General features: G+C 39.1%; 1 protein-coding gene across 2 annotated transcripts in view; it reads right to left on the bottom strand.

Annotated features, from left to right (window-relative positions):
• The window catches only part of LOC122807796 (ubiquitin-like modifier-activating enzyme 1), a 2,541,412-nt gene that overhangs the window by 316,430 nt on the left and 2,197,410 nt on the right, over positions 1 to 27,572 (bottom strand). The gene's annotated exons all lie outside the window — the stretch shown is intronic.

Raw genomic sequence — 27,572 nt, 5'->3', positions numbered from 1 at the left:
ACATCCAGCATTTCAGAAAGGAAGCTACAATACAGGCACTCGAACCCGAGTACAGAAGACAGGTCAAATAAAGACTGTTTCAGTTTACATCATTCAGGACAATTAGAATATATGTGCAGGACATTTGAATATATTTAGCAGCACTGTTATTAGTAACCACCATTCCAGCATTTCTTCAGACTGTTATTGTTTATCGGTGCTGTTAATGAAGACAGTATTCAGATATTGTGAAAATCTAATAAAGCCTTATTAAATAAACTACAGTGTTTGGAGACTTCATTCTAAAAAGTACACAAGAGTTGGTCCATAAAGGAGAGAGTGGCACCTGTTCAGCATAAGTATGGGTAGTTAACAGATAAAGACTTTTGTTTCAGTTTCATTTCAGTTGTTTCCAGGTAATTCCAGTACTGTACAGTCTTATCAATTATTTCACTTACTAAAGCAAGGCAAGATGAAAGTGAATGAGTGTCTTGTCAGGTCCAAAAACAGAGTGCACACCTCATATCTCATAGGATCATGGGAAGTTACTAGGCTCCTGGCCTTGAGGCCTTTATTTATTTATTTATTTACATTTGTTGACCGGGAGTGTCCGACTGGACATAGGTCCATTTTCAGCAGAGGCCCGGGGAGAAAAGCTCCACAGTTAAAATATACAGACAGTAGTTACATTGGATTTACATAGCAATTAACAATTTGATCAACACAGCAATTAATTACAAACATAGTTACAGATGAAGAACATAGTACATCAGTAGACAACTAGAATCTTTATCATCTGTGAAGTACATAACAGACATAAACAATTGTTACAATAAGAAGTTCCTGCTGTATAATAAGTAGTTAGGCTTAAGAGCATCCAAGCTTGCTATAATCAAGGTAGTTAGTGGGGTGGAAAGAAAGGTAGTGGGTGGATGGGGTGGGTGATATTAGAGGGGGAGTTGCAAGGGCATAGCCAGCATGTTTTTAGGTGCGCTTTTAGTAAAGTTTTGAAGTGGGTGCATGATGGTACGGAGGTAATTGTGGATGGGAGGGAGTTCCATAACTTGGCTATGGTGCAAGGGAATAGTGCTTCTCCAGCAGAGTTATTGGCTTTAGTGACCTGTAAGTGATTTTTTTGCTGGCTCTTAGTGGTCTGGTGGTGCAATAGGGTTGGAGTAGATTCTGGAGGGATGGGACTTTTAGTGGATGGTTTAGTAGTTTGTGGGAGAGTGTGAGTTGATACTATTGAAGGAGGTGAGGGAGTTCAAGCCAGCCCAGTTCAGCAAGTGAGAGACTTTGGTGACTACGGTAGGATGCCCCTGTGGTGAATTTAGCAATTTTGTTATAGGAAGTCTCTAGCTTGTTTAGATCGCATTGCCTTAGGTTGGTATATATTGGAGAGGCATAAAGTAGGGTGGAAATAAGGTGGGAATTTGCTACTGAAACCTTTGCTGCTTTGCTTTACAAGCCTAGCCAAGAATTTTGCCCATGTTCTGACAAGTCATCACCAGATGCCCCTGTCCAGCATGGACACAGGTGGAATCCCAGGGGTATATACAAGTTAGCACCCAGTACCCCTGTTCATCAGGGACACAGGTGGAATCCCCGGGGTGTATTTTCTGTTCCCCATCCAGTTATCCAGGCTGCACTTAAAAAGGGTTAACGAGGTACTCTGACATGGACCGGGAGTCTATTTCATAGAAGGTGGAGTCTCTGGGACACAAATCTGTCCTGCCAACAAGTCCTATTGATGTCACAGACCAGGTTGAGGTCACGCGTGGAAGTTACTCGAGTGGAGCTTAACGTGTAGATTTGCAGCAGTCCCATCAACGTGGGGTCTGAGGTTGCCTTGTATGCCAGACAGAGGTCACCTCTGAAGAGTCTGTATGAGACTGAGTAAAGGGACAGGGCTTTTAATCTATCTGTGTAGGGTAGATGTTTGAAGCCCTGTATTCTCCAATGAGGAACCTCTGTAGTCTCTCCAGCTGCTGCATGTGCTTTGTTAGGTACATGCTGAAAGGGGAATTGTACTCAATAATAGGTCTTATAGGGGAAGACTACAGGGATGTTATGACCTCCTTGTCACTGGATGACATACCCTTCCTAATGAGGTAGGCCATGTAGAAAGTTTTCCATACAATGGAGGCAATATGGTGATCAAAAGTCAGTTTAATATCAACTTGGGTGCCCAAGTCCCTCATGACTGATTGTGTAATTAGGTCCTTATTATTAATGTGATAATTTGTAGGGATGTCACTTTTCTCAAAGGGAATGATGATGCCTTTTTTGGCATACAGTTTGAGGCCATGCTTCTGGTACCAGTCATTTGTTTGGGTGTGACCCTCTTGGAGGATGTCCACATCACTAGGGGAGTTAATGACAGCAACCAACTTGCAGTCATCTGCAAACCTGGTCAGCCATAGCCCACTAGTTTTGGCCTGCACCTCAGAAAAGTATATCCCAAACAACAGAGGCCCCACGACCGATCCCTGGGGCACACCACTTGTTATGGGTCTACTGCTTGAGGTGGCTTCCCCTATTTTGACTATGTGGGTTCTATCAGTGAGCCAGTTTGCTACCTATCTAGTAACATACAGATTGATGCCTAGTTGAGAGAGTTTATCTATTATACTTTAGTGGGGAATAGTATCGAAGGCTTTAGCACCATCATCCCCTCGTCCATGGCTTTAGTGACTGTCTCAAAGAAGCTGACTAAATTTAAAAGGCAAGACTTCCTCTTGACGAAACCAGACTGTGTGCATCCGAGTGTTTGGAGGTTTCCAGTGTCCTTGTTAATGACGTCCATGATAATCCGTTACATGGCCTTGCAGATCTCTCACTAGTAATCAAATACAATTTCAGTGCTGGCTGCAGAATGAGATCACATCTGGTCACCTGACTGTGCGGTTACCACACTACCCTCTCACTAAAAATAAGCCAGGATGTGGCACTGATGTGTCACAACACACACATAGAACTTCAGCTAAGGTTTATCACAGCATCTGGAAACTAAAACAATTACAACACTTCTACTCTTGCTGCAGAAACTAATAAGTCATTCTCTGGCACCCCAGGGTAGCAATTAGTTCACCACTAAGGACAATAGAGCAGGAAGGATCCCAGACCAGGTTTTTCACAGACATTGCATCTCTGGCTGCATTCAGACCTGTAAGATAAAATCTTTATGGCGTAAAACAAGTCATTTAATTTCAGGCTATTTTTCTTTAAGGTTAGCTGGGCTTAACCCATTCCCTTCCAGTATCCCCTATTAAAATGTATACATTTTGTCAGTTATAACAATACAGTCTGACACACATGTATATTTTCTGTCCAGCAGGACCCACTGTTGATACATTTTTAACTTAAGCAACTTTACAAATAAATTTTTATCACAAGCATTTATACAAATCAGGTTGATATTCAAATTACATATAATTCTTTCCAAAACTCCAGCTAGTTATGTTGGCATATGTTATACATGCACTGCCCTACTCCCCCTGGCACTATTTCACATTATCACATCCCCTATAGGATAACCAAATAAAACCTTATCCTACTTTAGAATATGTATTGAATTTATACAGTATACTTATATAGTAAGAACTTCTTATTGCAACAATTGTTAATGTCTGTTATGTACCTCACAAACAACAGTGATTCCAGTTGTCTAGTGATGTATTATGTTCTACATCTGTAACCATGTTAAACATTTGTTCACTATGTTTTAATTTTGTATTATGTTCTACAGCTGTAACTATGTCTATAAGGTTTTTTTTTTAAATGCTATGTTTCTCCAACTGTATTATGTCTGTAACATTTTAATGTGGAGTTTTTCTCCCCAGGCCTCCTCTGAAAATGGACCTGTGTCCAGTCGGACTCTCCCGGTCAACAAATGTAAATAAATAAATAAAATGATAGTGTTTGAAGATGCACACTGTAGGCCAAGAAGCATCTTCTAAAATGTCTTGTAATAAAACATTTTGGAAATATGCTGATATTTTTGCTACCCTACTAGTATTTTTTCTTGCTATACCTTGTAAAAGCTTATTATATTTTTTCTTAACAAAATGCAATACAGGGGGACAACCCATGTTGACATCTGCTTCCTTTCTGTAAGATCAACTTCTTTCCATTTTTTGAATAAAATAAATCAATGATCAGTCTTCCAGAGTTCTTTGGCTGTCCTAGTACAATATCTGAGATTGGTATGCATCAAGCAGAAGTAAACATTTTCCATAAATTTGGAAGTTTACGTAGCAGAATGGTCATTTAACAGACTGGCTAAAACTGCCATTGATACCACCTTAGGTATGAAAAAAGGATTAGTTTTGAGTGACACTCTTTCATTATGAAAAATCATATATGGTGATTTACACTTGAGAACTTAACTCCAAGATTCTTCTATCAGGTATAACAGTTACTAAGAATTGTGCCTTCAAAGAAATGTACTTTAACTCCACTGTTCTTGCAGAAACAAAAGTAGGTAAAGTCAGTTTCTCTAGTATAAAAATTCAAATCCCATGGAGGAAAAATTTGCCTCTCTGAGGATCAAAAGTGTAAACCCCCTTAAGGAATCTTTTATAAAAGGAAGTGATGCATTCTGAGGATTGAGTGATAAACAAGCACATACTGCTGGTACACAGAATTTAAATGATGAAAATGCTAAAATGGAATAAAATAAATGACTTAGCAAGTCTAATAATATTGAGATGACATAATGTTCAGGATCCAGACCTTATGATGTAGTCCAAGAAACAAATCTCTCCCACCTCTGAATATAATACTTCATTGCACTAGGTCTCTTGACTTCTTCAGAGCTGTAAAACATATGACAAAAATGAGTTCTTGTCAGGTATCAAACTTACATCCTCCAGGCTGATATAGATCTGGAGTTTTGCAATTGTAATGGTAAACCTTGCCCTTATATATTGTCTTTAGGGATTTGTATAGAAGTACTGGCCATGGTGGGTGAGAGATCAGGCTAATCAGAAGAAGCCAGCATGGCTATCTTGGCCAAGAAGGTCTTACAGGAACTAAACAAATTTGCCATTTTATTTTGAGCAGCAGTTTCAGGAATCAAGGGGAGAGAAGGGAAGGCTTAAATTAAGATTTCAGTAAACTTAAAGTGTAAAATGTCCATCTTTCATATTATGCTCTAAGATATGAAACAACAAAAGTCATGACTTGATTATTCTGATATACAGCAAAGAGGCCTTCCACTGAAAGATCTCACATCTGTCCTTTTTATTTGAAAGATACAGAAATCCATCTTCTACGCATGAGCCAATATATGTCAACATGAATACCACTTTGGGTTTCCCCTGACAACAGGCCACAAGCCTATTGGGACTAAAGTGTCAACAAACTAAAAATAAATAAATAAATAAATAAATAAATAAATAAATGCTATCCCCTTATTAAAGGCATCTGCCAGATAACTTTCTAGGCATACAAAATAGATCACTAAAATATGAAGGCTGAGTTTCAAATTTATCTCCAAGATTTGGATTCTCTTCTTGCAGAGTTAGAAAGCTCTAGTCCCTTTTTAATTTGTTATGCACCATATCACTATAGAAATGTCACGAACAGCTATACAGCCCTGTATACTTCTTTCAGCTCTTTTAGCTTAATGTGAAGGGGTCTCTTCAGATCAGCCCAGTTTCCCAATACAAACTGTTGAAGTGGGATCCCCAGGCATACTCAGAAGTGTCTGATATCAAACACTGGATCTCAGATGAGGAAAAGTGCCATTCCAATAGATATGTTTGCTATGTCTGTTTACAGGGAATCCCTTCACTATGTACTAATACAAGAGGTTTTAAGGAATCACACAGTTTTTCTTTTGTTTTTTGTTGATGTTTTTTTCTATGTGACCTTGTTACTCATTGTTTTAGTTTGTTAGTTGGGATATTTTGCAGACATCCTAATGTTTATGGATATCAGCTGGGTACAACAAGTCTGTGTTTCCAAACGTCAGCCAAACAGTCCACTTATACTGTGCTGACAAGGCCATAAGAAGGCTGAAACATGCATGTCCACAGCTACTAGGGTTTGGCTTTATTGGCCCGAATTTGTCCATAACAGACTTTAAAGGAAAAAGTCATGGGCATTCAGAACTACTACATAGCTGAAACACCTGATGTCTTAAGGGGTCATTTGCATATATCCCATGTTACCTCTAATACAAGAGGTTTTAAGAAATCACACAGTGGGAAAATCTAGCTTGGCTAGGTTTTTCTTTTTGTTTTTTCACTATGTACTAAGGAATAAGAATTGTGTTCAGAGGATCTATTGCTTGGTTAAATGGACTTCTGAGGTCCCACTTAAAGTTTCCACGTGTGGAAAATTACATGAAGAACATGAGAAAACATGTACTTCAGATTTCTCAAGAGGATGGATGCAAGGAGACATACGTCAGAGATATCAGAGGATGCAAGAAGACATGTACCCCAGATTTCTCAGATGATGCAAAAAACAAACATCTCAGAGTTCAAAGAGGATGCAAAAAGCCATATACCCCTGAGATTTCAGAAACAATATTGCTGTGATTTTATGCTGAACAGCAAAGTGTGCCAGGACTGTTTGCATCTCCAGTTGCTTGTATTGTGTAAGAAAACATTATTTGGTCATCAAAAATTCCTTACCTTTGCACTACAGAACATTTCTGCAGCACTTTGAAGGGTGTCTGGCAGCTCCTTTTGCTGGTGGTAAAATGTTTTGTATCTCCACTTTCCCTATGATGATGCACTGAACTTAACAGTAAACCTTAACGTCAGTGACATCATGGTAGTGAAAGCATGGAGTGCCCTTACACTTTAATGGGCACACTGACATGCATGGACAGGGTGCACTCACTCCAGTCTACTGACACAGGTCTCGCTCTGCTTACACTGATGTCAGAAAGAACTTGCTAGATGGTGAAGTACTTAAAATCATGGCCAAATCAATTTTAATTAGAACTGAATCTATGACTGCCCATATAAAAATTATCAATAGAGTCAGAGAAGGGTGCTTATAAGTTTTTGCTCTCCCCACAGACCAAAAGCATAAAATTGGTCTAAGAAATGATACAACAGTTCTCTTTGCCTCTATCAAACATTCATCTGGACAGGGAAAATGTGACATTTTGCCTTCTGAGGTGTGAACATCCTGAAACTAACATTTGAGAAATACTTCGGAAGATGTGAACACCCCAAAAGGTACAGCAGAACATTAATAATATGGTACTATGCTAATAAGTGCCCCAGATTTGTTTTTTGCAATAATGTCTCAACATAGTGTAAAAACAGACATCCTTCATACCCAGAATTGCCATATAAGAATTCCGCTCTATGAAAGTAAGTAAAATATTCAGAGTCACCATTGTGAAAAATCTTTTACTTATGAACTTCTTCTCTTTCGGATGTTCCAGTTAGGGGTCGCGACAGTGGATCATCTGTTTCCATTTTCCTGTCCTCTGCATCTTGCTCTGTCACACCAACCACCTTCATGTCTTCTCTCACCATGTCCATAAACCTTATCTTAGATCTTCCTCTTATCTGGCAGCTCCATCCTTGGCATAATTTTCCCAATATACCCAGCATCCCTCCTCAGCACATGTCCAAACCAATGCAATCTCACCTCTCTGACTTTGTCTTTAAGCCACCCAACCTGAGCTGACCCTCTAATATAATGATTCCTAATCCTGTCCATCCTTGTCACACCCAGTTCAAATCTTAACATCTTAAACTCTGCCACTTCCAGCTCTGACTCCTGCCTTTTTGTCAATGCCACCGTCTCCGACCCATACAACATAGCTGGTCTCACTACCCTCTTGTAGACCTTCCCTTTAACTCTTACTGGTACCCGTCTGTCACAAATCACTCCTGACACTCTCCACCCATTCCACCCTGCCTGTACTTTCTTCTTCACCTCTCCCACACACTCATCATTACTCTGAACTGTTGATCTCAGGTACTTAAACTCATTCACCTTCACCAACTCTACTCCCTGCAGCCTCACTATTCCTGTATCCTCCCTCTCATTCACACACATATATTTATTTTAGTCCTGCTGACCTTCATTCCTCTTCTCTCTAGAGCATATCTCCACCTCTCCAGGGTCTCCTCAACCTGGTCCCTACTCTCACTACAGATCACAATGTCATCTGCAAATTCACATCCTTAATTTTAGATCTTGAAGTCTTGTCTTTTTTCAGTACCAGGATTATTACCGAATAGAATCCCTGGCTTCTAACAGGTGTCCATACTGCTAAAGGGTGTCCGTATTGTACTCTTCAGCGGCAGCTGATTCATCGGCTATAGCATATGCTGTCATTTTTGAAGCACTTTTAATGCAACAAGCTGTATCGGTATTATCTAAGGAAATTCTGCTGTATAACGTTGTTGAATCATTTGCAACACCCACAGTACTTACGTGCTGCCAAGCCAGAGGTCTGCTCTGAAGCCTGCCCCCAAGGTATTAGGAAAGGGGAAGAGGGGAAAAGGTAAAAAGGCTTAGCACTAGAATGTTCCCTCTGAACTGCTTTAGTGGGTGAAAATTCTAAGACACCCTGTTGCTATAAAATGGTTTCTTAATTTGAGCACAAGGTATATCTGTTTCTATAAAAGAAGGGTTAGTTTTACCCTTTTTTCTAAATCATATATAATACCACTTGCTTGTTAACCAAATAAGAATATTTTTGTGCCACACCTGTATTAAGTATTAAGTCTACCGCTAACATTTTATTATAAGTTTCAGCTGTGAGCCAAACAAATTTTCTCAGGACTAGACACGACAAAGCATCAACAGCACCAGAAGTGCATTTAAATGTATGAATTCCTCTCTCATCTAAATAATCACCTACTTTTCTATTCAAAATAAAAAAAAAGGTTCCTTAAAAAGAAATACACTACTGCAAACCACACTCACGGAATCACTTTCAATCAAATGTTATTAGAATAAATAGCCATCGACTGAAAATACTACAGCCTATTACTTGTAACAGCAAAGCCCTCCCATGCAAACTCCTCCCATGCAGAGGGAGAACCTTCTACATGCCAAAATATTTATAATCCACTCTGAGATCATAACATTTTTGAGAAAAAACGCAGCTTCTCAGATGCAGCAGTTTCCTTAATACTTAGTTCAACATGGCAGGCTGAGCAAAGTACATTCTGATAAATCCAAAACACACAAGTATAACTGCGCTTAAAAATGTCTGCTTCCAAATTTCAAAGCCTCTCTCCCCACAGTGGATTACACTGTTTAAAAATGCTGAATTATGGAACAGTCACTTTTCTGACTGAATTCTAAATACTATTTTACTAGACAAGGATAAAGCTGTTCAGAAAATAATACTGTAAGGTAATTCATTCTAGTTTAAAGTGATTTTGCAGATGTCTTTAAAATTAAAGGCAACACTGACAGCAGTTGAAGGAAAATGTGGTAGGATGTCTTCCATTAAATTATTTAGAATTTCTGCCAATGGCCGTGATAATTATACATTTCTCTTACATCTAAACAGTGTATTTACCCATTAAGGTTCATCATCCCCCTGAGCAGTCCCTCTATTTTTCAGAAAGTTAAAAAGATTTGTTTTAAATATGAGACTCTTTCATTAACAACTGTGCATGATATCACAGAAACAGAATAATGAAAGAAGAACTGTAAAAGATAACAACTAGCAGACTATAATGTAGTATCATGAAAATGTCTTCAGTAATTATAAAGCTACTGACTTGGCTTGAAAAAAATATTGTAAATTTAAGGCTGAACTCTGAAAATAATTATATTAGGCCATTGACAATGACCACTTGAAGAAAAGGTTCTGTTTGTATTTTTATCTATAAAGGCAAAACACTGAGAGCTTAGTTTTCAGGAAATTACATGTTTTCATGTTCTGCTGAGCTAATCTCAGAAAACTTTGCTGGGAAAAAAGAAAATGCTTTAAAAGTGAGTTTAGGAAGCTTGTTGTTCCGTATCTCTGCACAAGTTGAGAATCAAGTTCCTGAGTTTGCGTCTTACTTTAAACTTTAAAACAAATACTGTATATAGTATGCAAACTATGTTATTTGTTTCTGTGTGCGGGCCTTTTCCCCTCAGGTCTCCAGTGAAAATGGGCCACCAGCCCAGTGGACTAACCTACTTACTAAAAGACAAACAATAGATAAATAGTAAAACTGAGGAATTTAACTAAGTGTTTAATGCACTAGAACTAAGTACTAAATAAATAAGTTATTTTGTTGAACAGAAATTCACACACAAATACACACATACAGAATATATATGGATTCAATTCCATTCAGGGCATCAAATACACAGCTCGTCAAACATTTCTAGTTGAATTACAATCAATATAGGGCATAGCCTATCTAAAATTTGATGCCATGTATCAAAATGTGCTGTTTGTTGTGCTAGATGATGGTACAACAAGGAGTGAGAATATGTCCTTCCCTGTTGTGCAATCTCAGAGTTGGTCTCTCTCTCTCTCTCTCTCTATATATATATAGATATATATATATATATATATATATATATATATATATATATATATATATATATATATATATATATATATATATAGATGTATACACACACACACAGGGTCTATATTAGAACATCGAAGTGTCAAAACTTCGAATGTTCTAATATCGACCTCTATTCAGCGAACACTGAAAATAGCGAAGCTACAGAAAACCAAATTTTTTCCTAGGGAAAAAAATTGCTTGTCCATTTCTGTTGCTTTGCTATTTTCAGCGCTGTGGTGGAAAGTTACAGGTCAGGTTAAGGTAAGTGTGCGATTGTGTGGACGTGAGGGTTAGGGCAGGTTAGGTGAGTTAGGGTTAGGTAACTGCACAATTGTGTGGATGTGAGGATTAGGGCGGGGTAGGTGAGTTAGGGTTAGGGCGCAGGTGAGGTGAGTGTGCGACAGTGATGGACCTTAGGGTTAGGGTTTGGGTTAAAGTAAGTGGATAGTTGGTGGTGTATGTACAGTTTAGTGTAGGGTTAGATGTAAGATTTTAGGTGTATGTGTGTGGATTGCTGTGTGTTTGGTGTGCTTGTGTTGTGTGTATGTGTTTTGGAACAGCAATTTTTTTTCCCTAGGAAAAAATTTGCTGTTCTGCATGTTTGATGTTGTCAGCATTCACTGAATAGGGGTCGATATTAGAACATTCAAAGTTTTGAAACGTCGATGTTCTAATATAGACCCCACAAACATATACATACATATATATGTAGCTATAGAAAGTTGCAGGGGGTTGGCAGTGCAAAACAACCAGTTAGTTGTACTTGTGTATTTGTGTGTGTGTGTGTGTGTGTGTGTGTGTGTGTGTGTGTGTGTGTGTGTGTGTGTGTGTGTGTGAGTGTGTGTGTGTGTGTGTGTGTGTGTGTGTGTGTGTGTGTGTGTGTTTGTGTGTGTGTGTGTGTGTGTGTGTGTGTGTGTGTGTGTGTGTGTGTGTGTGTGTGTGAGGAAAGGTTGGTTATAGTATGTAGTATGTGTATGTCAGTGCATTCTGATTGAATGTACAGTGTTTGGGGCATGTGAGATAGTGTGTCCTAGGTCATTTGTGCAATTACTTTGCTTAATTGCTTATGTTCTTACTTTAGATAATTCATTGCACATATCACAGTAAAACCAGATAAAAATGAAATGTTACTATAAACTTGTGACACCACTTCCATCTGTCCATACATACCACCACCCCCAGACAGATAGATACACACACACACACACACACACACACACACACACACACACATACACACACACGTATGGTTCATGCAGATTATTTTTGTTTTGGTCCCGAAAAGTTTGCAGACTTTTATTACATTCTGGAACAGTAAGTCTTGCAAGTTTGGTACAGGATGGTCTCACATTTCATGAAATGTTTCATTTCATTGAGACAACTTTAGTCACATACTGACTGTGTTGCTCAGAAGACAGGTGAGGTGCGGTTCTCTTTTGTTTTCCATCTTCTCCCTCTCCTACAAGTTTGTGCTACCTAGGAGTATAAATATTTAGAGACTGAGGGTGTGGAGGTCTGACTACTGCAAAAAAAAGGAATTATTTTTCTGTATTTTGCAGCCTCCAGATTGCTGACATTTTGAGAGTGAGACATCCTGAGGATTTAAATATTTTATTTTTAGATTAATCATGCATGAATGAATTTACACATAATTAATCACAGTGGATCCCGAAATCTTGATTGACACTAGGCATATTGTTATTAAATATAAATTTCAGTATGTTTGTCAGACAAAATTATTATTCAGACTAGGCAACCTTCCATAAATGTTTATTTATTTATTTATTTATTTACAGGAATTAAAATTGTTAATCCTAAGCATTTTACATATTTCAAATAGTAAATACAATACATACTGTAAAAAGTTACAGTAAAGTAATACAATTACCATATGTAAATGTAAAACTTAAAAAAGAAAAATATAAATTAATAAAATGAAACTAAAAATGGAATGTCTTGAAGTGGACTGACTTGCCTTTGCTGAACTTGAAATAAACCCAACTAAAAAGATTGTGTTTACTGGGACCTCATGAAGGAAGACTCTAAATGAATTAAGAAAGATAGCTTGTTCAAGAAGACAGGGTCAAGGTATATAAAACAAAGCCTACTGAAATGATACCATCTAGGTCCTAAGATCTACCAACAACCCTCACTCAATAACCTACACCAGAACATAAAGGCCTCAGCAAATCTTTCTGGTAAACTCGGACTGTGCAAAGCTTGGTCGGTAAAATTCAATACATCTATCAGATATGTAGACAGGATTTTCACTCAGAACTTCAACATTGTATCTAGTCAGAATATATTGTTCATATTCAACATGAGTAGATAAATATTTACTTATGCAAATCAAACAAAACAGCACACAACCAAGGATGTCTTCGATGGGAAGGACTTCACCTTTTGCCCCAGTAACATAATATACTCATCCCAAGATGCCACAGCTGCACCCAACACTAGTCCCACAAATGCTTGACAGTTTTTTCTCTTCCAAAACCAAATACCCCAATGCTTTAGTCTCCTGACTTCTCAGATTGTGCTTTGCACGTACCTCAGCCTGAGGTGCACAGACCTGAAGAAGCAGATTCCTGTTGTTACCGCAGTTGGCATCCAGTGTCTGTATCAGAATGAGCCTATGTACATTCTGATACACACATGCACTCACACACCTGTTCACCCCTCAGTCACCCTCCCCAAAAACGTGCACATAAGATCACCAACTCTTTAACACTTCAAGGTTCTACAGTTGATAATATTACCCTTCAAGCTTTGCAAGGTATTGTGGCAGTTAAAAAGAAGTCAGACTACCAACCAGTCACGAGTGGTGTCCCACAGGGATCGGTCCTGGGTCCTCTCCTGTTTGGCATCTACTTCTCAGAAGTCCAGGCCAACATGGAGGGACTCTGGCTGATCAAGTTCACAGACAACTGTAAGTTGGGAGCCATTATTAACTCCCCAAGTGATGTAGACATCCTACAGAAAGGCGTCACTGAGACCAAAGACTGGTGTCGAAACCATGGCCTTAAGCTCAATAACAAAAAATGCGTCGTCATCCCATTTTGGAAAAATTCAGTTCCCACTAATTACCACATCGATGGGAGCCCACTGATCTCTGAAGGTGTTATAAGAGATCTAGGGGCACAGGTTGACAGCAAAAACTACCACATTGCCACTGTGGTCAGAAAGTCCTTCTATGTGGCACATCTCATTACCAAGGGTTTTGCATCCAGGAAGAAAGAGGTCATCATCTCTCATTACTCTTCCCTCATTAGGCCAATCATCGAGTATACTGCCCCATTTGGCATGTACCTCACTAGACACATGCAACAGCTGGAAAATCCACAAAAGTACCTCATGGAGAGGATCCTAGGTCTTAAACAGATGTCCTACATGGACAGACTCAAAAAAACTCCAGCTATTCTCTGCTTCATATCGTCTACTAAGAGGCGATCTCTGCTTGACTTACAAAGCCATGTCTGACCCAGCTCTGTTAGAAATCTTACAGCTAAAGAAATCCAAATCCCTCTGCACCACAAACTCCAGAGGCCTCAACCTCATTACCACAATCAACAGAACATGCTGGAGGGACAGGTTCATAACCCAGAGACTGCCCATGCTCTGGAATAGACTTCCCATACATGTCAAGCAGAGCACCTCACTGGCCCTCAAGAGAAATCTTGATGAATGGATGAGAAATAGAAAGTTCAACCTGGGGATCACTGCAGTGGCTCTACTTGATAGAGGCACTGAGAACTAATGTCGGGCAACACAATGCCAGGGCACTTCTATGGGCTAGGCTTGTAAAGGCTCCAGGGCCATTAGCCTAGTACACACCTATGAATGGCAATCAGGGCATGCCTGTGATTCCATTCATAATTCCAAATTTGATTCTGGAATATGTACCTGCACAAGAGGGCAGAAAGGCAAAAGCCATTCAGATATCACACAATGCATCTGTCTATTAAGATGAAGCCTAATGAGCTGAAGATTGGTCATGCATTTGGGCTCTGCTGTGCAAAGGATAAACAGGCACGTTGAATGGGGTGATACTTCGTTGTGTGCTGTACATCTTTCTTCTTATGCTCCCACATTTTCAGAAATGTTTTTATTTTATATTTAGGTTTTCAGAATGTGTACATAAACAGCAGAGTAGACAGATTTCAGAAATATGTCTGTGTTTATAATCAGCATGGTTTCCTTAGATTCCCCCCACACACACACACACACACACACACACACACACACACACACACACACACACACACACACACACACACACACACATGCAAATCAAAATGCTTTTAGAACTTCACTTATATCTTATCTCACATTTGTACCTCTCAACTGTTCTGATTTTCACAGAACATGCAATTTTTGGCTCATATTTTTGGTAGGTTCCTCTTAAAATTTGTAGTTTTCCTGGCAAATCACTGAGATGATCTGAGGATTGAAGTCACTAAATATTGACATACATTTGACTTCCAAACTTCAAATGCTTCACAAAATGCATGTTAACATAAATCTTGTTATTCTATCAACTTTATAACTTTATAAGAACAATATTTCAAATCTGTCCCTATTTTTGGGACTCTGTCCCCCCATTACATCAGGCCTTGTCCAGATTTCTTGCACTAAGAGGTTGAGTCATATGCTACTTGATAATTTTTTTGTTTAGTAGGGATGCATGTCACTGGAAATACACATATTAACATAGCCTAGAAAATTACAGAAGTATTCAAACTAACATAGAATCCCTGGGGCCCTTACAAGCCTAGCCAAAAATTTAGCCCCAAAAAAGAAACCTTAGTCAGCTCCTGTCTCCCCTGTCAATGAGGGACAAAGGTGGAACTCCTGGGACAAATTTTTGTTTTCCCATCCACTCATCAAGGTCGAGCTTGAAGAGGGTCAGCCAGATACTATGTTTGACATGTATGGGAAGTCTATTCCATAGATGGGGCAGCCTCTGGCAGACAAACCTGTCTCTCCAGCAGGTTTTGTTAATGTTGCATATTAGGTTCAGGCCTTTTGAGCGGGCAGTGCGTGAGGAGTTAGACTTGCAGATATGGAGCATCTCTAGTAGGGCAGGGTCCAAGATTGCCTTGTAGGTGAGACACAGATGTCCCCTGAGCAATCTGTATGATACCGAGTAGAGTGATAGTGATTTGAACCTGTCTGCATAGGACAAGTGTTGGAGTACATGGATGGTCTTTGTGAGAGTGCATCAAATATTTACTTTATATACACACACCCATATATATAAATGCTTAATTATACACACAATAAAAGTCTTCAGAGTCACAGCTTCTGAAAGAGCACCTAACGTTTGCTTTGTATTACTAAAAAAAAAAGTAAAACAGAATAAATACTGAGGCAGTGATTAGCAGTGCTGCCTCACACTGTTTTTGGTTTTCTGATTTGGTTCCTGGCTGGGGGTTCTTTTTTAAGAGAATGCATGTTCTCTTTAACTACAGTTTTCAGTTTTCCCCCACATTCGCAAAGACATTGCAAGAGACAAACCTGTCAGAAACTGATTCTCCTTGCTCAGTAGCCTGAAATGTTTGAATGTTCTCTAGAACAATATGTTACTGTCATGAAGCTTATTTTTTCCATAGCATGTTTAGTAAATACAAATTTAAACTGCAACATACTTTTATTTCACTTTGTATTTATTTTAAATGGGTTGACTGGGGTATATACTGCAATTATTAAAAAAAAGAAACCTCTAATTTGATAGCTGTAATGTGACAACTATATGTCACCCTAGAAACATCTTCTTCGACAGGTGACATGTACCCTTTTTCATTTACATCATGGCTTACATAACATTTTGATCTGTCATTTGGCACACAGAGTTAAGGCTGTGAGCTGCAGGTCCTGTGTTACAGGGTTTAATTCCCTCATTCACCTACTGTGTGACTTTGAGCAAGTCAATTAACCACAAAATACTCGTTCATCACCCCTTAAAAGGGACTGTGTGCCCACTGGGCCTCACTGGTTAACAAATGTGTATTATTATTATTCCAGGGTATGTCTGGCTATATGCACAATATGCAGTATGTGAATATCCAATGATGGAGTGGTAACCTGCTTACTTATAATAAAAGGATAGACATCAGCTCCATCATGACCATGAACAGAATAAAGCGAATAACAAAAAAAAAAAATAATTAATGACTGGATGAATGAAGTACTATAAACAGCAAACCCAGTCAGATCCACAGTATACAGGGATAAAGCCCCAATTACAGCCCAAACAACTCAAGCTCAGTTAATGGTCTGGTTGCCAGACAAATCAAATGGGGAAAGGAAGTAATAAAAAGGCTTCCCAGGTTTGACTCTTCCTCTCTAGAGTGAATGATGGGAGTGCAGGCTAAGGGGTGTGGGTAGGTCTGAGCTCTTAGTAGTGACCAGAAGCAGCTTTACCAGTCTTGCCTACAATGGGGAGCGGGCATGGATGGATATGACCACATAGGCAGGAACATCACTTGCAGGTCTGAGTTTCCCCTGCCTGTCATGGGCATGTTCTCAGTACACAGGCGGAGTGGTCTAGTAGCAAAACATTCCCATCCAAACCAGCATTATAATGTCGCAGCTCATCTGTTTTCCCTCCCAGTGTGGTGGTTCACACCTCTGCTCCACTTAGAGGCTTCCTCCAGGAAGTAAGACTGTCCTGATGGAGAAGCACTGGAGGATCATACCACACTAGCACAGAGGAAGGTGAGTGGGAGAAACCATCAGAAGCATTTGAGGGAAACCTTAGTACACTGCAAGCTGGAATGTAAACAATGAAAAAAAATGCCTTCTCTGCTAAAGTAGTAAATCTACAAGAGTAAGAAGAGCAAACATCTCAGTAAGAGTCATTACATGCTTAAAAAAGAGCTCAACTAGAAAACTAGAAATGGGGGGAGGGAGGGCATATACTAGGTGTGCAGCTACCATGTTAGCTAAAGTGTGACACAGTCAGTAGTACCGATTTTTTAAAGGATGTTTTTCCAGAAGAAATTCAAGTTCCATTATATCAAACATGAAATGCCAAACTCCAATATGACAAGAAAACAGACCACCAAAGTACAGGTCACCATTAATTTAAAAAAATATCCAAGGGCCATGCAATAACCTTTGTCCCTTCCACTTTCCAGTTTAAATAATTTACTTGGTTAGGAGAGTGGCCTAATGGTTAAGGTGTTTGCCTTACAAACACACGGTGCAGGGTTATAATCTCAAAAGGGATAATTGGCTAGGCTTAAAATGGCTCACAAGGGCAGTTAGCTTAGTACTAATCTATGAATCTATGAACCTATGAACTCTAAGATCACAGCTACATCATCAAGGTAAAACAGCCCTTTTCCAGATATCACCTTGAACAACCCATGACAACACACACTGCATGTGGACAGCTATTTTGGAAACATGCATTCAGACTGAAAGCATGGATGTCTGCAGTTATTCTGACCGCTCCTTCAGTGAGGGAAGAGAAGGAAACCAGGCAATGATAAACATGGCACACATGATTAAGAAAGTCAGTCACACTGCATGCATTGCTGAGTTTGGAGCTATTCACTTTCATGTACTTACCAACATGAAGGTGACAGTCAAAAGGGGGTCTGAGGATAACATTAAGGTACTAAAAAAGAAATGATACCACATCTCACAAAAGAAGCAATGACTGTTGCAACAAGATGTTCCTACCCCTGCAGCAAAACACCATTCCCAGCGTGGCATTCTCCAATCTTCCTCTGATAAAACTCCTCCCATTCCTGTCTTAGACTTAACTCATCACTTCAGTAGTACATCTAACCCATTAGAAAAACAGTGTGGGCACCCCCTTATCTACACAACTCTCAACCACAGGGCAGAAGACAAAGATGCTATTTTATACGTACACTAGAACCCTTGTTCTAAGTCAGAAAGCAGGGCAGATTTGTAAGGATGGTCATTGGCTTGCCAGCAGATTACTTTTTATCTACCTCTCTGTCTGTCTATCTGTCTGTCTACTTATCTAATTTGTGGACTGAGATTAAGCACAGATTCACATGGACCTATTTCAGGCCTAGCATACGGGCTGGTCAATAACATAAATTTCACAAATTTTCACACATCTCTGATAGCGTAGGAGGAATATCAGTAGACAGAAGGATGAGAGAAGCTTCAAGTCACGTGTTTCTTTAGCAACTTTCCAATGACAGAATCTGAAAGGCAGCATCAGACCATTTAGAATATGTCTTAGGGGTGGTTATAATGAGCAACTAATAAGAACAGTCCAGGTTCTTCAGGTTTGGCTGTTAATGCATTGGTGTGCCAAAGGGAGAGGTCAGACAATCAAATGTAGAATAGCTAACAGTTGGTGAAAAGCAAAAGAGTCGGTATAGGTGTTTGAGAAGAACTGTAGATAGACAAGGAAAATATACCAAAGAAATAAGCAAGGATAGCATAAATGTAGTTATAGTGAGCACCATTTATAAGCATATTGGAAGAATGTTCCTCTAGTAATGGATCACAGCTGAAATCTATAGGGGAATGAGTTAATCAAGGTACTTTCAGAGCCCTCAAGAAGATAAACCAATAGGAAATGTGTTGGAATTGTCCATAAGAGGCTTACAAACATATGTGTATGCCCAGTAGACAGATGCTTCAGAACAGCTAAGTTTGTCCAGTTGTAGAGCAAACCCTTTTACAGCTGCCCAACTTTCATACATCTTCTCCAGTCTTAGCCTCTCTTTATCCCTCTCTTCACATTCTGCCACCCACTTGGACAAAGCATTTCCAGATCTCACTACTTTTTCAGTAAAGTAGTGTATCGTCAAGTTAAAAATGAGCTCATGTATCTCTGTCAGCAGAACAAGTTCTCGCCTCACTTCTAGATCCTGCCTCTTTTGGCCTACCTTTAATCTCTCCTCACTTCTAGATCCAATGTATTTTGGCCTACTGTTCATCTCTCCTCACTTCTAGAACCTACCTCTTTTGGCCTTCCTTTCATCTCTCCTCACTTCTAGATCCTACTTCTTTTGGCCTACCTTTCATCTCTCCTCACTTCTAGATCCTACCTCTTTTGGGCTACCTTTCATCTCTCCTCACTTCTAGATCCTACCTCTTTTGGGCTACCTTTCATCTCTCCTCACTTCTAGATCCTACCTCTTTTGGCCTACCTTTCATCTCTCCTCACTTCTAGATCCTACCTCTTTTGGCCTACCTTTCATCTCTGAATTCTGTAGTTGAAGATAATGTTTCTTTATGCTTCTTCTTCAGAATATACAGGCCCAAGGCTATCACCCTGCCTTCATTTTTTATGACCGCCTCCCTCTAATAACTTTTGTCATCTTGTAGCCTTCCTGTACTGCTACGTTGACCTCTGTCTTGTTGTAACTTCTACAGGAATGCATGCAATATTGTAGACAAGGCTTCAGCAGAACATCTGTTAGATTTCTCAAGTCCCTACCCTTGATTGTGCCACATGAATCTTTCTAATTCAAACCACAGGTCATCTGCAGCAAACGGAATCCATTATCGACAACTTACAGCAACTCCATGGTTCTTTTTCTTACCCATTTTACGTAACTGCTGGACCTCACTCATGCATTATAGTTTTTCTTGTCTTTCTCCAGGGAAAGTACATGAACTTAATTTTTATTTTTTTGGTGTTAGAGCTGAATTGTCACCACTCTCCTGAAGATCTACCCCAAAATCAACATTACAGCACCTGCTCATACATCTCAACTATCTAGGATTTCACAGAATATCCAGATTTTCCCCTCATATTTTTGATCTGTTCCTCAAAAAATTGTTTTCTAGCATATCACTGAGGACTGAAGTCACTAAATAATGACAGACATTTGAGTTCAGACTTCACACCCTTTAGAAAATGCTTGCTAATGCAAAACTTGTTATTCTAGCAACTTTCGTAATTTATAACAGCAATATTTTAACTCTGTCCATAATTTTCAGCCTTTTCCCCTAATTATTTTTAGCTTTGTCCAGAATTCTTGCAGTAAGAGATTGAGAGGTTTGCACCTACCTTGGTATCATTTAATTTAAAAAAGTAACATGTCACTGCCCAATATAAAAGCATCAAACAATGCTAGACCAAGGATTGACCTTGGCTGAGTATTGCTAGGGAATGACCTTAAAGAATATATATTACTCTTTCTGCCATTAGCATGTGTGTTCTCATCTTGTGTCAGCTCTTCAATCAACAAAATCAGTCCTATTCATTCCCCCTTATCTGTTTGACAAATATCATAGGTGTATGGTCTCAGGCATGTTGTTGAAAGTCAGACAGATGATATCAAATCAACTCCAACCTGGCCGTGATGTGATCATTACACTGGATTAAATTACCCCAGCCATCATGACCTGGTGCTGACAAATCTTCTGTTTTCAGGATCTCAACAACCTGGCCGTGATGTGATCATTACACTGGATTAAATTACCCTTGGAATACCTTTCCATCATGAAACAGCCATCATGACCTGGTGCTGACAAATCTTCTGTTTTCAGGATCTCAACCAGGTATTTTTGAGCACTTTGTTCACTGTCTTATGAAGGAGATACATCATGGTCACTATCCTGCACCTGCCAGGTTCCTCTCACCCACCACCTCATAAAAGTGAACCACATTCACCATTCCCCAGTCCTCTGGCCTTTCTGCCTAATTCTTTCCACCGTCCCGCATTCTCCTTCATCTGTCCAGTAGGCCTATGTCAGTCTTGTTCTGCACCTCTCACTGCTTTATCTGTAGATGATCTTCCCTTTCAGCATGCCCTCCTCTGCTGACACTTCTTCTATCCCTGCCTCAGCCTCCCTCATCACTTCAGCAGTAGATCTACCCCTTATTTTTACTTAAACCACCATATTTTACTCTTCTTAATTTCAATGCCCTATAAATGTCTAGGGTGGCACTGACTGCTTTGGCCACTTGACCTATGAATCACCTCCTTGATGTGTTTATACCAAGAGAAAAAGATTGACACCCTCTCATGGGAATCTGAAGTTTTAATTCAGTCCTCCCATCTTAGTACAATTTCTTTTTTTCGTGTAAGGGTTTTGCATTGTTCATTCAACAAAAGACAGAGTAAAGTCGTTCATGTGCAGTGTCCTGCAACATCTGGACATTCCTTAACATTTGCTACTTTTTGTCCATACTTCTTACACACCATAACATGTGCAGACCAACAAAGGATAATCCATACATATGCAATCTAGGAGAAAGACTGAGACGTCAAACTGAGAAATGTGCCGGTTCCCACTCAAGCTGGCACAGCTTGTGCTGTTTTGCAGTAAAGTTTGAGGGGCAGTGCAAAATTCTCTCACTTAGCTTCAGATGGTGCATCCAAAGATGCATACTGCAAACCGGGTGCAGCAAAATTAGAAAAAATTTGCATTTATGAATTGCATTTTTCAGCAAACTCCTGAAATCACATTATCAGTAATATCCACAAGGGGCTTTTTTGTTAACATAGGGGGATGTTTTGCCCCACAGAAAAAGATATTGCAAATAATTAATGTAATTTCAGGCAATTTGCTTAACCATAAACTGCATTCACAAAAGTAGCATTCAGCATTCAGATCCTTACTGTGAACAGATTTTGATGTCTCGTATGCAGCTGTACTATGAAGAGATATTATGACAAAAGAAGGAAAATGCAATTTATATATATATATATATGAGATAATAAATCAATCATTTTCATCAATATGACTGTCTAAAGTATTAAAGTCTTATATTTATTCACTGGCACAGAGGCAGGTTCTTAGATTCATTGGTAAATACCAGAAAATCAGTCTGCAGACTATTACCTACCTAACTAATAACTAGAAAGTGAGCAAACAGGAGAATCAAACCCTGTACTTTGTCTGTGTGGTAAAAAACAATATGCCAACCCCCAACCCATTATGCCAACTCCAACTTCAAAATAGCTGTCAGAAGTGGCATTTGAACCCACACCTCCATCTGGAGACCAGAATACCCATCATTCATGGAAGAAGGCTGCCTTGAATCTGGATCCTTAGATTACTTATCCATCCTGGCACTCATAGAAAACAGCTCCACATTTTAGAGTAAATCTGAACAACTTGTTCAAAACCACAACAAAGTTCTACAAATTTAATTGAAAAAAAATACTGTAAGAAATATATGGGGATCAGACAAGTCACTAAAACACACTACACCAAAATAGTTTGATCAACACATACTGGATGAAAAGACATAATCCTGAAATGGCTGTATCCCTTTCTCTGAGATACAGTAACCACATCACTAGATTTGTTAAAGGAGGGGTGCCTGGGTCTCCCACTTGCATGTATAGGTCAGGGTTTTGATCCCAATACACATACATGGAAAACACTGTTTTAGGGAAGTATGACTTCCAATAAGATGATGGCCTAGTCAGCTGAGTTAGACCAAATTTTCTTCTCTGAATGGATAACTACTAAAATTACCTTTGTTCATAATATACACATACTCGCATAAAATAATTCAGGTATTGAGTATTTAGATACCATGTACCACTGAATTCAAATGAAGATCCCTAGGTGAATAGCTCACTGTACAGTTTTGACTCCATGTTTCCAGGAAACATAAGTATTTTTAAACTTATACATAATGTGTACATTTCCAATTAAACGTTAGTAAATATACCCATGTTGGATGTTTTAATGTATTCTATACTTTCATTAACTAGGTAGGCTCATATGACACAACCTTCCCTTTTCAGGGTCGACCACAGATCACTGTCTGGTAAAGTGGCCTACTTAGAATCACACACTAGTAAATCTAGGTGGAAGGACTCAAACCCTGTACCCCTGACTAGAGCATCAGTGGGGACCTGCATAGGAATTAGCTTAAGCAGTACTTCCCTACATCAAATATAACTTTTAAAGAACTATAATTTACTCTGTAACTTTCAGAAGAAGCAACTGCTGCCCCTGCCTTTACCACTGTATCCACCTCCTTTGCCATTTTATGTCCTAAATCGCTGGTCTTTCACTTAAGAGTGGGGTGTGATCTTTATAAAGCCACAGCAGTCTGTTACAACATAATTCCATAATGATTACAGTCATTAAAAGTGCTGCACACTGCATTTCCTTATCACCAGGTCACAGTTGGATTTTATCTTCACCATTATGAACAAAAGGCCCAGACTTCAAGCCACATCCTGTTCAAATTGACACTCCAGAAGTATTTTGATATGATATTAACGTACGGATGGAGGAAATGTAAAGCAACCAAAGAACTCTGCAAGCTGAAGTTACAAATGTTTCAAGTATTCACTTTGGGTCAGGAATCATCTGGAGAAAAGCCACTTATACAAAGTGGGGAACACAGGACCATTGTAACACAAGACCAAATTTTGTTTTCATCAGCAGTGTGTGTCAGAAAACTGGCAGCTGTACAGAAATATGTTAATGCAACAAGTCAGTAAATTATGAAATAAATGAATTACATTTGCTGTAATTATAAGAAATATGTGTTATTTTGTTCATTTATGACAGTGCTTGAAGGACTGCTGAACCATGAGACCTGTTTAAGGTATTCAGGCCTGTTATCCTACAGTAAGCAGTAGATTGCATACATCAACTTGTCTCATGTCTGCGTGCAACATGTAACAGCAACGCTAGTGAATTTATTATTTACTTCTATGATTACACAGCTGCAGTGCTGCAATTTGACATAAGTTCTGCTGATCCTATACCAGTATTTTATTTCTGTTTGCCAAATAATCATTGTAAATGACAAATTAAACTCTTGCTTGTTTTCTCTCTCTCTATCTTAACTATAGTGACAACATTCAAGAAGTAGTTAAAAAGCTAACATTTAAATGTATTTAAACTTTAACAGTTTCTTTCCACATGCACAGATTACAAAATGTCATACATTATAAGTATATGGTCACCATGAAGATTAAGTTAGGGCCCCCATTTACTTATCTTTTTTAATTCTGTTATTTCGGGTAATAAAATACAACTGCTGGTGTCACATCAGTACTATAGTCCTGCCTTTTACCATCTAAAATACTGGTCTCATACTCCAAGGTAACCAGTGCTATTGCTTTCCTACCACTGCATCTTTTATTTGAAAATACAGTTAATTCATTTTCCAAATACATTCCACTGAAAGGGGTACAGGTCTTACAAAGGAACTAGTCACTATTCTACCATGATGACTGTGTTTGTCCTGGGTTTTTGAATGACAGTATTGTATATGAATGTGTCGTTTACACTGTTCTGTATATTGATATTCGCAATCATTTTATAATGAAAAGTTACAGTATAAAAGAACTTTCTGTATAAAGCAAGAGGCAGGAAGTTCCTAGCCCAGTCACATAAAATACAATGCTCAATTATACTAACTTAAGGAAACTTAATTACTTAATGTAATGTATGAGGGGGTAACTGCTGATGTCATACAACTGGCAGAAAGTAACTACTTTTACAATACCACTGAGTTTTGATTTTCTGTATCTAACATTCACAGTATAAAAAAGCTTACTTATAAATACACTGGCTATTTATTTATTGCCTTTTGTTTACCGAGATGGTGCCACTGGGCACTTAGACCCATTTTCAGTGGAGGCCCAGGGAGAAAAGCTCCGTTAAAGTTACAAAAGTTACAAAAAATTGAGAGAAAAAAAGAACTGCATTTACTGCAGGAGAAATGGGGTTTTCGAATTATACAATCGGTAATACAATCAAGACATTTGCTTTCTGTAGAAGTGTTATACAATAATAAAGAGGGTGCATTTACATATACAAATTTCATTTACATATCAGTGATGAAAAGCAGCATTTAGTTATAAATGTAAATAGGATTTATCTACATTATAGGTTCATAGGTTAGTACTAGGCTAACTGCCCGTGCGAGCCATTTTAAGCCTAGCCAATTATCCCTTGTGGGACTCCAACCCTGCACCTTGTGTTTGTAAGGCAAATGCCTTAACCATTAGGCCACCCTCCCAACCCTATTTACGGAATAAGACAGGACAGCTGGAGCGTTAGGGTTTGATGATCGTCTAGAGATCTGAGAGACAGACAGAACGTTAGTCAGGGTGTGAACAAGAACAGAGCCAGGAGAAGTTTAGGTGCTGTTTTAGGTTGTGCTTAAAGCTGGATACAGAGCTGGGATAGGCAGGGAGTTCCACTGTCTGGTGATACAGGACAAGTACAGTGAGTCTCCAACTGTACTAAATAGCCAATTATTAAAGTCAATTATCTTGCTTTTGAATCTCAGCATCATTCTGGGTGATGGCAAAATGCCATTTAAGACCATTCAAGACCAGTGTCTTTCCTGTCTCGACATGCACAGCAAGGTCACTTGTATCCTTCTGCATATTCCTCTAGGTACAGGGTCTAAGGTGGTTCACCCCCAAGTGGACAACTATCATGTCATAATCATATTTGTCAGGACAGAAGGATCTAACACAGTCCCTGTTACATCCTGGATCCTGACTCCAGAAAGTTAGCGATCACCCAACTCTTATCCACCTTGGTGAGCATGGTGTCCATATGCTCTACAATAGAACTACCTGTTACTAAAGCATTACCATAACTTGATGCAGTCTCAGTGGGCCATAAGGGTTTGGACTCTGTATCCTTGTGACTCTTAGAGATATGTGTTTTAGGTGTGGGTGCTGTTGTGTATGCCAGTGTCAGAGGTTTCTAAGTCTTTAGCTTGGGAGGCTTAATCAGTGTTCTCTTAACAACCTCAGCATAAGTTGATTTAGTGAAAGTGCTCTGCTGTGTGTTTACATGACTTGTGCTTACTGAATGTGTTCTCAGGTGAAAAGGTAGCCTCCAAGGTAAGTAAATACTTACACCTCTGACATACTGAATCATTGTGAGGTAACAATACAGTTTTTGGAAAGGTTGGGGCAGTTACTACACTGCTTTAAAATACTTAATGCTATTAGGCTGGCTACAGAAGAGAAAACAGCTGACCGAGATTCCATACTGGCTAGTGGAGATGAAGGGGTATAGAACCAGTTATGAAGAGAATGACTGTGCCAGAAAAAGGTGATAAACTAGGATATGTCTAAAGGATAAAATAATAAGCTGTGATTACTGTAGTAGCCTCAATGTGCAAAAAAGAAATGTAAAAGTGATAGACTGTGTACGATTAATAAGGAAATCAGCAACAGTAAAAATGCAGCTAAATAGCTTCACCCAATAGGCTTATGTGGCCTAGCCAGTAAAAACAATGAACAATGGGCAGTCTAACTCAATGGATCCAGACGCAGTGATTGTAACAGCTACAGATAATGGAAATGAATAATTTCATGTGCAGTAACAGTATAGCAGCCGAAGTAATAAAGGAATACACAAAGGTAACCATGTGCCATGTACTGTGATACTGCAGAGCAGTTAACTTTAATTACCATAGCACTACAGTAATCACTAACCAGCAGAAGAATACAGCAACACCATTCCTCAAAAAGTGCAGTTAGTAACCGAGATAAAGAGGAAGTTTGTTTTTATATACCTAGTATGAGCCACAGACAACACTGCAGTGTTATCTTAACTAATGCCAGTAGTAACAGTACCAAAGTAATAAGGTGTAATTGTGCAGAATTACTGCAGTATTAGTTAAACTTAACACCACTGTTTGTTTGTCTTTCGGCTTTTCCCGGTTAGGGGTCACCACAGCGAAACTCCGGTCCGCTAATGATTGGCAGTAGCTTTTCACGAACGCTAAGGTGCCAGCTCAACATTCAACCTTCAACGAAGGCATGCCCATTTACACATGTCTTTCGAACGCCCACCCAACCGTGGGGAGGACAGTTAAACTTAACACCACTATAATCAGCAAATCAAAAGGGAATGGCAATATAATAGCAAGGAGGAAAAATGCAAAACAACACAACTGCAGAACAAAAGTGCTAATGTCAGCAATGTGCTCATGAGAAGTTTAGTTAGTAAGTTAATAAGAGACAATGATTTCCCTGTATGAAAAAGGAGTATAAAAATCAGTCATAGCAGTACAACAAGGTCGTGGAAAAGAAGGCACTGAAGTTTATATCATATAGAACAAAGATGGGAGGTTCCCTTACCTCTCATAGGCTAGGTGCTCTTTTGTTTGACACCTCATAGGATGAA

This window comes from Protopterus annectens, chromosome 7.part1 (assembly GCF_019279795.1).
Source record: "Protopterus annectens isolate FY-2018-M chromosome 7.part1, PAN1.0, whole genome shotgun sequence".
Lineage (NCBI taxonomy): Eukaryota > Metazoa > Chordata > Ceratodontiformes > Protopteridae > Protopterus > Protopterus annectens.
The sequence above is the reverse complement of the archived record's forward strand: the minus strand, read 5'-3'. Positions and strand labels throughout refer to the sequence as shown.